Source organism: Phaethon aethereus (genome assembly GCF_964289735.1).
Source record: "Phaethon aethereus genome assembly, chromosome: 5".
Classification (NCBI taxonomy): domain Eukaryota; kingdom Metazoa; phylum Chordata; class Aves; order Phaethontiformes; family Phaethontidae; genus Phaethon; species Phaethon aethereus.
This window is the reverse complement of record NC_138579.1, coordinates 40536057-40550029: the sequence shown is the minus strand read 5'-3', so window position 1 is coordinate 40550029 and position 13973 is coordinate 40536057.

Here is a 13973-nt window from a genome sequence, read left to right as displayed (position 1 = left end):
GGAATAAATTTATTTACTATGTTTGGTTACATTCAGAATCTAAGCGTAGGGATCATCCCACAGACCAGAAAGGAAAATCATCTTAAGTTAACATTTGACACACATGTCGTGTATATCTAAACTTAAGAGGCACCATAAATCCACCAGGGAAAAAAAAAAAAGGAAAAAAAAAAAAGAGCTTTTAGGCTTCTAACTCTTATATAACATAAGCAGGCATGACATCAGAGATCCCCAGGGACAATTCACTTTGCTATTTTTGAGAACACACATATAAAGAGCTTTTTGTCCTTTGACAACCACATGTATTACACACTTATTTTCCAAAATACCATCTTTATGGCTATAAAGGCATAAACAGCTCAACCTCCACATAGGACTATATAGCTTTTCTTGTTAATTTTCCTGTAGATACTTCCAACATCCTTTAGAATTAAGACTAAAAGAAACACTGTTTTAAGCAAGCATTCACCAATTTTGGGGTAGGAAAGTCTATCTGAAAAATACAGATGGGATCTATAAACAACTGAAATGAATTTTTAAGCACTACATATCTGGTGAGTGTGTTACATCCGTTAATGTCATCACCTTAAAAACTGAAGGGTTTTAAGCTGAAGCTTTCCATGTGAATGCAAAAGACTGATGGACAAACCAGTAAACAGATCTAAAAACCCAGCAGGGAATGACGTACAACTACACAAGCCTTGTACTTTGCTAAATGAATGTGTATTCCAATAGCACAGTCCTTCTGCAGATGGGAATGTATACAAGAACAGAAGACAAAAGCCAAACTGATAGAACATAAATCATTATTATTCAACATCCAAATTATTTCAAGTCCTAATAAGGGTGAATAAAACAATGTGGAAGGAGAAAAAAATTACCTGCCAAAATATGCAGTTACTCAGCAGAAATCTGCATGCTGCAGGATTGCAACATTTATGGTTTAGAAAATAATAACGCTAGATATAACTATTTTGGTTGATTCATTTCTTGTGAGCACTGCAGTATGAGTGGGTGTTCAGGTTGAATTAAATAGAGGAAAAACTCTTTACGTGCAGAAAACCAAGAAAGGGTTTTTCATTATTTAGAAATTCTCTTTTGTGTAGATATCTCAGCAGTGACCAACAGGTAGATGACACCCTTCGGTTTGATGACACCGGTACATTATGTTCTATAGTTCTAACATGCACTATATAATAAAAGCAACTGAAAACATCTGAATAGGCAGTACTTCAATTTTAAAGATAGCTATACGAGTCACGCACTGAAGGCACAGTGTTGTCGCCAGTAGCTACAGAGGGAAAACAATACCTAGCTGGCCAGATACATCAACTCTTAAGGAGTGATCGCGAAAGCCTGTGCAAAACCCATTGTGTACAGCGACCTACACCAAGCTGCAATACCAGGGAGAAGCAACATAAGCAATTCTGGTCACGAATCCAGACAGTCAAGCTGGCAAAGCAGGATACAAACTGAAAAGAGCAAGCAAGGTGGCACTGACACCTAAAAAACACACTTTGCAATTTAAATAAGAATCGGTCTATTACAAGCACACATATGCCAGCAGTACTGGCACTTCATCCAGACATCTTTAAATATAAGAGGCAAATCTAGGTGGATGGTTGGATGTTGCTAGTTATATCAAAGCATAAGTGAACTTGTGTGTGACTGACCTGCCCACCTGTCCATGCAGGTACACTGCAGGTTTCACAACACCTATAGATGTCTTTTAACGCCTGCCCTTCCAGCCCAAAACCACTGAATTTTTTCTTTAGGATATTTATTGTCTTTTCTGTAAGTTGGGCTACAGTATCGGGCACAAACAAGAAAAATAAACCTACCTCTAACTGAATCCCAAACATAATCCAGCATGTCTATTTGAGGTTTTCACATTAAAAACTAAGGAAACACAATGCAAAAAGCCTTTTTGCTTTATGTCTTTTTTTTTTTTCTGGCCATGGTCAGTAAAAGGAAATATCTACATCTGTTCCTGGTTTACACACATGCAGAACGTTTTATAAAATGAAAACAGATTTCAAATCATTTAGATTCCAATGCTAAACCTTCAAAAGCAAATTACCTACAGAAAGTACATGTGTGGGTGTATTCCTGTTTCACTGCATCAACAGCCTTAATCAGCCTTGCATACTACTTCTGATTATGGTTCGTTATATAAAATCACGTTGATAACAGTTCAGCTAGAATGTTTCTTAACCCTTCCTGAAAGAGAGAAATACCCTTCTTGCAACCAGTTTTCACCCCTGAGGTGTGCACATGGGGGCTGACTTTCCCCAGCACACATGACTTTGTAAAAGCCTTAACAGCCAACTTGAAGCCACAGGAATCCGCTTGAACCATCCCTCAGTATAAAGGCTGTGGCTCGTCCCTAAGCCAAATATGGTGTCACTTGCAGAATCGTCCTCAGCTCTGTTTGCCACTGAAGCCCCCAAGTCCTTGCAGAGCCTCTGCGGAAAGCAGACCTTGAAGGCTAACGCACCGCCCTGCTCACTCAGAGCTGAAGTGACTCCCACCGCACCAGCTGGAGCCACGTCCCCTCTTCACAAGCTGAAGGCCCTGCTAGGATTTCTCAGGAGATTTTAGTAACACAAACAGTGCTTTGAAGCCAAATGTGCCTCCTTCAATTCACAGGGCTGCATTTTCTTAAGCATGCACACTTTCTTTTTGGTTTTTATATATGTTCCTATTACTCTGAAATGGGCATTTTATCAATATCACGTATTACCTGTTAGGCGGATCAATATCTGAAAACTACTTGAAAATGCCAGCAATGGTGAAGCATCGCAAGTAATTTCTTGTAGGATTCCCAGTCAGAAAGGGATTGTACCTGTGCTCCACGATCTGCTTGTTAGATTTCAAGATAAATTACATCTTGATTTCACCCTGTAAAGACTAAATGATTTCACACCTCCTGCCATTAAGGAAACTCTGCTTGGTGATACCATCACTGTTGAAAGCAACTCATCCTTCTGTACTGGAACACAGAGTTTTTTAATGGGGAAACCCCGTAAGAAGAATGCTCGTCACTTATGAGAGTAACCAGTGTCATATTAGCACTGTTAAGTCTTTCTCATAAAGCAAAAATTTCCCCTTGGTTATGATACCAGCAGCGCAGGGTCTCTTTCGACAAGCATCCTTTGGCAAAAGCTACCCCCAGAATGGGGGAGTTGCACACAGGCAAACGTAGTAACATCTTGCGAGTGCACAGCACCAGACTTCTAAAATTTAGCTTCTACAGACCTTTAAGGACTCCGTTGTGTTACCATCATGTCACTAGTAAGCCACAGGGTGCCAAGCCAAAGCCTTTTGAATTGAAGCAGAAACATGAGAGGTGTCTCACGAGGTGAGACCGAACAAAAGTCCTTTGCTGCCTGCGGAGGCAATTCCTGAGTTTCCACAGGCCTGGTGGGAAGGGAGTTTTCCAACAGACAACGAACCCAAGCAGATGGGGAAACTAGAGCTCCCAAAACATAATTTATCCTCTGACTGAAGGAAATCCTCTTCCAATACCTGCATAAGCTTAAGTCTCTAGGAGTTTACACAAAGATGCCAGTGTAACTAAGCTGACTTACGTGCATGTATGTGTTTGGGGGAGGCGGGATAAATAAACAACAAAAAAATCAGACCTCCATCAGTTCAATTTGGGTTGTAACCTTCACTAAACCTCCTCTAATCCTCAAGCCTACTGTGAGCACGGCAGTGAGATTACAGCAGAAAAATCTATTTGGAGCAGGTCACATGCAGCAAAAAGCTGTTACACCTAAAAACACTGTACAGCTAGTTCTACAGATACCTTCTTTTTTCTACTTTGTCCTTCATCCTAACCATCCAGTCATCATTTACCAAATTCAGCGAGCCAAAAAATTGGTTTTTGAGTAGTGAAAGATGGCACAGTTTTAAAACTGCTTGGTGAACACGGATTCCTAAGATCCCAGAAGTGCTTCAAAATTCTAACTTCTATAATGAAAATATTTGTTTTTCTATAAAGTAAAGCTTTTAGATAAATTTCTGTTCACCTGTACATTAATACAGACCTGCCAGAAGTGCCACTGAGGATGAGCAATCATTCTACTTGCACATTTCAAACATATAAACTGTGAGGAATGAATGAATAATCTCTCTGAAATTAAACACAGGAATTTTCTGATACTCTTGAGCAGTTCATTACCTCAGAAGAGGGAGTAAAGTTGAATCTTTTTTTCCTTAATACAATTACTAGAGGGCAGAAATTCTGCAGTGGTGCAAAAGATTTCTGAGTCTTTAGACTTCTTCACATTCATAGTTAAGTGTCTGTTCTTTGTAAACTGTTGCTGTAAAAATATCACCAGATAATTTTTACAGCCAAACAAGATGTTTCCAATTAATTTTAATCTTTCTTAAAGATGCAACAACTGCTCAGGGCAACTCACCATATTGTATTTGGTTCACAGGCCAACAGTTGAAAGTCACCATTTCTTAAAGGCTAATAGGAATGACAAGTGTTTAAGAAGAACTCATAGTTCTAAGACAATTCAGAGTTCTAAGACCGTTTACATATAGTTCATACCCCTTTGTATTGCAAAAATAAGATTCATCAAGAAAGCAACTGAAAATATTACTGCTTCTGAATATAACATAGGGTAAGACTTCTCACAAGACATTCATATTGCCCAGGATGTTCTTGACAGGTCAAAAATTCATGCAAGTCTCGTATGTGATCATTAAACTAAACATAAGAAAAATAAATTAATTTTGCCAAAATTAACAGATCAAAATAGAATGATGTAATGGGGAGAGAAGTCCTGCCTTGCAGATCTACTACAATTCTTTCAAGGAATCATCCAGCATGGGACATCTGTTTCACATGTGACTGACTTCCTAAATCCTCTAATAAGGTAACTTGCTCAAGACTGTGAAATAAAAAAAGGACCATTAGAAGACGAAAGGGGAAGTCCTCATGAATGGCTAAATGAGTAAGAACAGGATATAAGGGAACAGACTTTCAAATGTCACTTCCACAGAGGAGAGAGGTTACCAACACTGGGGAACATGCAGTTCAACACTGTTGTGTATAATCTGGAAAAGACACTAAGACTCCAAAGTCTGATGAGGTATGGTTACTTGAGCTGGTAACAAAAGATTCAACAGTGAAGAGATTCAACAGCTGGAATACAAGGAGTTGCAGAGGTATGTCTTGATACTGACTGAATTCCATACATCACTTTATTTCTTCTTTAACATTGATAAATACACAGAGCAGAAAGAGACATTCCCTAACTACGTCTATGGAATGGTAAGCCCTAGTCAACATTTTGGGACTTAAGAAATTTGCAGTTATTGTGGACAGATCTCTGAAAACCTCAGTTCAGTGCACCTGGGCAGCAAAAAGAACCTTAGAAATTCTGAAAGGGAAGGTGAAGGGTGGGAGAGTTATGTACTACAAAGTCATGGTGTGTCTACTGAAATATTACAGTCCTGTTGCCCTAGAAACAGAAAATTTCTATAAAGCCACCAGCACGTATGGATCCCTGTAGGTGTTCTGGGCTAGGTTGGATGAGCTTTGAGCAACCTGGTATAGTGGAAGGGGGGTTGGAACTAGGTGAGCTTTAAGGTCCCTTCCAATCCAAACCATTCTATGATTCTATAATTCACTAAGAATCTCATGACCATGACTTATGGATGCCAAAACTTAGAATTGAAAAAGTGGTTGGATAAATTCATATAATAAAAGTCTCATCAAGGGCCTCAAGTGCAAATAGTTCGACATGCAGTTGAGGAAGTTCTTCAGAGTTCTAGAAACTAGGAAAACATGCGACGAGATGTATAACTATTTGCTTGCTCCCACCTTTCTCTTCCAAAGAGATGTAGCAGTTGTCCGATTCAGAACAGCTATTTTTATGTTCTTACCTAAGATTTATTAAACTATCAAGTTTTATTAATACGAGAAAATAGCTTAAAGTAATAGATGCTATTTATATTACCATCTCAGATGAAAAGCAGTAGTAAAGCCCTTAAAGACTGTTACACTTGCATTGGCTGTAAGTTTGCATTAAAAACTTGGCTATTACTTCTGTCTTGCAAATTTATCTCCCAAAATCAACATGCTACTCTACTGAAATGGCATTAAAATAAGGGTCATTAAAGTCACAGCAGTCAATAAACTGAGGATGGAAAAAGGCCAACAAAGTAAGGAGCATATTAGGAAAGGATACCAGGAACAGTGCTGGGGAGGTATAGACTAATGCAGCTTCTGGAAACTAAATTACTTTCAGAACTATGTTAACTTCAAAATACTCATTTAAGACCTATTACTCAGATGTCGCCTATTCACAAGACTATCTGTCAAATCACAAAAAATAAGCATTTTCATGTTTTGGCAATTTACAAATATATGCAATCACAGTAAGAGGAATATATTTAACAGGGTATTTTAAAAGCTAGTCTGAGGACTTTTCCTATCACAGCAACTGCTCTAACAAAAAGCTCTTTCCGTCAACACCTTGTCTGTCTTTACCCTATTGAATCTAAAACATGAACATCTAAGTCAGGTCTTCTCTGAATTGCCCCCTAAAGATGACTTTGGCTCTCTCCTCACTGATTATAGATGGAGTCTACAAAAGCACACTCGCTAAGCTAACATTAGCTAGAGTGAGTGCCACCTTCCACCCACAGCTCCCAAAGAGACCACCTTTTTGCAGAGCCATGTGAGATAATGGGAAGACGTAAATCAAACACAGAGGAGTGGAAAGGTACAAGATTATTTTAACAGTCTGAGAGGATCCGGATAATAAGAAAATAAACAGAACAAACAGGATGTGCCTGGGGAAGACAGAAACATAATAGTTTTTTTCCTTCATGTTATTTATCCCATCCATTCATTCAACGCAGCTAATAGTGCAACGACTACAAAGCTTTCTTTCTAAAAGAGAAAGGAAAGCTTTGATTTCAAGGTGAAAAGTACATTCTATATCAAGCTACATCATCAACAGTACCTATCTGAAATTGAAAAAATCTGCATACACTAGATGTTACAGAGCTATGCACTGCTACTACGCCACTGCACTGTAACTGATTTTAAAGAAAAAAATGTGATGTTGGCATATGATAAATGAACTGTGCAAAGGATGCACTAGCAACAGACTGATATTGCCATTTTTCAAAGCACACTGTTTCAGAATTGGTATAACAACTTCCCACTCTTAGAAAGTCATTGCATCAACCCCGACAAACTCTATTTTACCTAATTTCAAGGAGGAAAGTCACCAGTTCCAAGTATGGCATGAGAAAACATTTTAGTCCTAAGTATATGTGGAATGTGAACAAAGGAAGAGAGTGCAGTGAGAGGGAAAAAGCAGAATGTAAACTGGATGAAAGTCCCAGCAGGGATGCTGCATTAACGCTTATACATGTGAAAATAAAGTCAATTGATCTCCTCCCACTGCTCCTGCAAATGACCACCAAGAGATTACAGCATCTGGGAATCATAGAAGAACATCCCCTCAAATATATGTAATAATGTCAGTTACATGATGCTAAAATTTTCCAGTTCATTACATTTTATAGACTGAGTATTATGATTACTGCTCCTGTAAGAATTAAGTTTTATTGAGTTTGGTTACATCTGAAATCTTTGTGAAAACTACTCATAATCCTAGTACAGATGAAAAAAATTTTGAGGAATGTAAGAATATTTTAATTCTTCAGTTTTCACTTAGCACACTGTTTTCATCTAAATTACATACCCAAAGTAAATTAAGACAATCCTATCTGACTAAAGAATTTGTAGAAGGGATCAAATTAACTTAAAAAAATTTAAAATAGAATAATTCAAAAATTTCATTTATTTCCATTGTTTGGACACTATTTTAATTTTGATACACTTTCTGTTGCAGTACATTGACCCGCAGCACTAGTGACACCTGCAGAACCCAACACACACCCACAATAACCCATCCATCCCCACCTCACAGGTGTCCTCAAACAAGTGGTCAGAGCTCCCTTAAGATATATCTACAGAAGAAAACAAAAGCATGAAGAACACAGACCAGAGACCTAAAATTGAACTTTACAAAGACAAAAAGCAACCCACAGTGCAGAGATTAAGTGAAAGTTTGAGAAACAGAAGCGATGATGACAACTAATTGTGAAGGAGTGTGAGTACATCCACAAAGATTAGCTTCCACTTTTCAAATCTAGCATGAAATGTTAAGTTTCCAAATAGAAAACTATTTAAAATATTAATGAGAAAAATATTTCTTAACTGAAATAGTTTCGTATCAGCACAGCAGCTAAAAAGTAGGTGCTTGAAATACCATAAAAATACACCTTTATCATCATTCCTATATAGGAATTCCTATATAGGCAGGCCAAAAAAATCACACCTGCATTTGTGAGAAAAAGAATCAGCAGATAATGAGTTACAATATTGGGTTTTGAGTTGCTATTAATATACAGCAGTGTAACAATCCATTGTGTATTCTGAACAGATGCTGATTGATAACAAGAAGTGGCAGCAGTAAAGTGCTGTGTTTCTAGGGTATTGATCCTAACAAATATTATTTTAGATCAACAGCCTAACTTCCAGCAGAGAGTCTGTATTAGCACATAATTCCTGCAGCTAATGATCAATAGTTAATCAGCAGTGGAGAAAATGAGCAGAGAGAAGCCTTTGGTGCATACAGAGAATTACCAGGTATCTTGAAATACCTGCGTAAAATGAAAGATGTTGGCAACAAGAGTGGGGGAGAAAACAGCAGCTTACTAAAAAACACAGTATTTTATACATGAATTGCCAATGTAAATAATTTATTATCCATACCACTATTCAAACCAGAACATAAATAAGCAGACAGTACAGTACTACAATATTTTGCACTTAAAAATCAGTTCACATACAGTGGAAACTCTTGAAAAGATTCCTTTGCACCCTTACAAGCTTTGAGAAATTGTTCAAGTCTTTCCCAAAACACTCCCATGCTGTCAGGTAAAAGGGCTATGACTGCAAAATTGAGGGACACTACAAAAATGCAGCATTCCTACAAGCCTTGATTCGGTAAGAGGAGGAAAAAGTACAAAGGTTCTTTTTTTTTTTTAAATCTGGTTATACTCGTAACTGCATTATAACTTGGTGATCCTTTTAAGCAACCTCATTTCTCACACACGGCCCTAGCAACTAGGAATGTCTTTTTCTGAGAGCAGATCATCATGACAAGCATCTAGGAACTGCCAGATTAAGAAGTCCAAATCAAACTTCAGGCTCATAAGCACCTGGCTTTAAAGAAGTGGATTGATTTGTTTTCAACCCTTACTCAGTCTACTCTTCTGCATAAAAGCCTTATTGTCCAAACTTGAATTAATGTAATTCATACTCTAACTTGTTAAACCTTAAAATATTAATGTGAGGATGACAGGTCTTCTACTGTTAAAAAAATGTTTTAAGTTATTTTTCTTAGTATAACAAAGATGACTTTTAAGTCAAATAATTACTTGAAACAATGACTCTGTACACAACCAAACAACGCAATGCACTGGGCTGTGCCACACAAGTGCAAAAATAGGTATTAAATTCTTTAAGGAAATGGAAAAAAAAAATGTTCATCACTAAGGAGCTCCTGTTATCAACGGGCTATGTTTTTGGCCAGAGAATACACTACCATGGTATGCAGCATGCTATGCATTGCCTCTCTGATGAAGTCATTCGCCAAAATAAAAATAAACTTCTTAGCAGTATGGATTTCTCTTCAGGATAGGTGTCCCTTCTGTATCTTTTTACTTAATGAATAGGAAGAAAGTACAGCACAGCCAACCATTAATGCAAGACTGAGAAAAAAATACAGCATGAAACAATTCACAAGTTCATCTTCCATCTAAGACACAAACATGCAGGTATATTCAATGTCATTGCATACATTTCTTTTCAACAGTCTCCCCATTACCTCAAAAACACAGTGTTATCTCCTTTTTCTCCAATATCAAGGGCCAAAGTTGATTTCTATATCCATACAATATTTTATGGATTTAGTTGTAATCCTCATTAAAAAAAGGCAAAACAATCAGCCCTAGAAATGCAACTGGCATATACAAGTGTGCACGCAGCGTTAATAAATCAGAATACTATGGGGTTTCTTGTGAAGTAGAGACAAAAACTTTAGTCAGTGGCTCTGACAACCTGCACAGCAAACTGGTTTTCTTTCCATGCTCCTGCCTAAGGTTGCACACTGGAGTGTATCAAGGCTTTTCACAACAGACAAGAGAACAACTGATTCACTTATCAAGTAAAAAACCAAAATAGAAACAGAAACATGACAACCATGTATTTGAATGATGGAGCAATGATTTGCAAATGTAAACTCCTATTACTTCCAAATTATGGAATAATTATTTTATTCTACTAAAGGTACTGGAATGCACTAGAGATGAAAATAGAGAACACTGGTTTGTCCAGTAACCCCTTCTAAACCATCTAAAGAGACCTCAAGAATCAGTTATGCCTCACACTGAACTAAGATATTTTGATATATTGCAACAGATAAACATTGTCAATATTAGTATCTCTGCCTGGTTACTCAAGACTTGACAAACCTGACAAGGTTCAAAACCAACCTGTAACCTGTTTCAGAAAAAAAATCCCAATGAAATGTATATTTTCAACCTTAACGTGTCATTAGAACTAAATTAGAATTATATTAAAATCCTATTATAGCAATAGAGACCAATAGGTTCTCCAACATATCATGCCACTTTCATTTTGGTTCAATTTTTAGTACTCCTGTACTATGTTTTCATCACCAGGTATCCACTATTTCAGTGGCAGGAGACGAGAAAGTTCTTAAAAGGCAGTGGTATTTCAAACATTTATGGCTATGTGGATGAAGAACTTACAATAAAAGGGGGAAACCCTACCAAAACTCAAGAACAGCAGCATGAAACTAAAATTTTTCTCAGCCTTTTGCAGAAGTATATTATTTGCCCTGGTGTAGTAACCGAGAGAGAATTTGCTAGAGATTCATGAGATTGAAGCACAAGTCCTGTGCATCATTAAAACCCTACTCAGAACATTCATCTGCGAAATCTCAGTAGAGAACTTGTGCTGGCCATCAAATTAACACCCAAGTTTACAACATACTAACAGCTTTATCAACCGCATTTGTATCCAATACCAACAAGGGGGTTATGGCAACATGGGTGTTGGGTCTCTTCTCCCAACTAACTAGGGATAGGATGAGAGGAAATGGCCTCAAGCTGCGCCAGGGGAGGTTTAGATTGGATATTAGGAAAAATTTCTTCACCGAGAGGGTGGTCAAGCATTGGAACAGGCTGCCCAGGGAGGTGGAGGAGTCACCATCTCTGGAAGTGTTCAAAAAAAGTGCAGATGTGGCGCTTCAGGACATGGTTTAGGGGGCACAGTGGCGCTGGATTAATGGTTGGACTTGATGATCTTGAAGGTCCCTTCCAACCTTAGTGATTCTGTGAATACTGACAACCAGACAAAAAAAAAGTACTAACATTACCTACAGTTCCAGGTTTTTCCAAACTAAATTGTGTTTCTATGATTCCTTATAAACTGAAAACTTACAGAATTTCACGATTTGCAAAGTGCCAGAGCTGGCTCAGCAGGCCAATTATTTAACAAATGTTTATGGTGCTTTAACAGCTGCTTATCATTTACAGAAGTTGAGGCAGTTCTGATCTGGAGGAGAACACTAATCCTAATTAGCTCTGTTCCCAGCACCAAAAAGAGCTGCATCATCACTCCATGATCTACAGTCAGGAGGTTTTTAAACTTAGTGCTTGATTAAGAGTTCCCCTGCTGGGAACTGTGTTTATTTGGAGTTGTTGTCTTGTGCTGCCATGAGCTTCCTGAATATCCATGTGTGTGTAACAAGCTTCTCGGAGAAGGTAGGAATAAAGAAATCTATAAAGTTACGGAAGTCTCCTGTCAAATATAATTGGTCATGACTGTAGTACTCAAAGGAGTAGCAGTTTGGGTAAGCCACAGGACTAGGAGCATGTATATGCAGAGTAAGGAGCCTGCATTCTGCCCTGCACAATCTTTTCCTCTCCTGTCTTGTCTGTCTTAAACTCAGTGTTGTGAATATTTTTTTTTAAATTGGACTCCAGTGATGATAAATCAAAGATAACAAGATTCTCCATGCAACCACAGCTTTGTTTTGTTCTAACAAAGCTGTAGGTTCCAACTTTCAAGATAATTGAAGAACTCACTCAAACACCACGGACTTCAGATGAGCAAAGTGGACTGAAGAAGATGGACAGAGCAAGCAAGCACATCGGTACGAAAAGAACATGCAGGATGGAAAGAAACTAACCCATCACCTCCCACCCTGCAGACCCAACTCACATTACTGATGCTTGCTGAGACACAGGCCCCATCTATTGGCACAGTCCTAGTGTGTGCCTCCTGTACCTCCTCTACACAGTTCATACAACCATATATCCTCTTCATACCATGGAACACTACAGCTACAACCAAGCCTGCAGATGCATACTGCTTGGCAAAGCGAGGGGCAGCACCATCTGCGGCCACCCAGGACAAGTATGGTCTAGATTTTGCCTGCCTGTTTCTAGGTGAACGTTTGGCCTTGCCACTACTTAACCACCAGTTTTCACAACAAAATACTCCGTCCTGAGAGCTTTACACCTCTGCACTAATAGAAATCAGCAGCCAGTTAACACCCAGAATGTTGGTGGATTTTTTTTTTTTCCCCTTTTGGAGTGAGGGAGGAGCGGTAAGAGGAAGGCACTGATGGATGGGCAAGTCTGTTCACAAAAACCTCACGTCCTTAGGAAACCCAGGCTGAACACAGACCTCTATACAAAAGATCCCCTCGGGGGGGCGGGGGGGGAAGAGCCAATAGACTAGGGAAAGGGTTTACATAGTACAAATTCTTGTACATTGACAAAGAACAGAAACTTTGAAAGGAATACCTGTCAAAAGACCCAACCTCACAATGCTGAAAGGAAGGCTAGGAAATCTTTGCATGACAGGGCTGCTTTTCACATGTCTTTAAAATGTGAAGCCACTAGTTACTAATGGATAAGAGCAAAGATCCCCCCCAACACCTGCTTCAGCAATTCGGTTTAATAGCAGTCCTTCACAAGCTTTGACAATTACTCCCACACTCCCCTGTAAAAGCCTAATGGTTTGACAAAAATAAAACAAAGATCAGGGTCTACAGTGAGCTGCCTGAGACAGACGCTATTTGACAGAAGGTGATATTAATCAACCTTTTGGCATGCTGATGTCCAGACTTCAAAGAATTTCATTTTATATCAAGAGATTTGGGTGTCTGGTTAAAATGGCAGCAGACAATTTTACTTTTTGTTTATTTTATTATTTTCTATAGCCTGCATCTTAGCATGCAGAAATAATGCTCATACTTACATAATGAGGATTATTTCAGTACCAACATCAATTTGTGTACAGCAGCTGCTAAAAGCTGAAGCTGTCAAGAAACAGAAGGTGACAAAGCAGAACATCCCCTACCCTCACCCCCCCAACTGTACCAGCAATTCACAACATTTTCACTAGTATGTGAATCTTGCCTTTAGGAAGCAGACCAAGACTTATCAAGTCAAGGTGGGAGGGAAGGATGGGGAAAAGAGCAGAAAATACCTTTTTAATTTTTTCTGTATATGATATATAATATGGTTGTCAAAACCATCAATCAATAGCTTGTATGTAGGATGCAAGTAACTAAGACAGTATCAGTCTTCCAAGAAAATTGTTCTTATGCATTTTAAAGCTGAATAGTCTTTAATTAACAGACCATAAAAGCAGCCAATATATGAGAAGTTATTTTAAAAAACAATGTACTTAATTAGTTCTGTAATAAATTTAAGATAAAAAAATTATACAGATTAAGTTTTGCCTTATCTTAAATACTGAGAAAAGGATCTAAATTTACAGTGGGAAAACTCATCTTTTCTCAAATACAGGAAAAAAAAAAAGGCTCAAT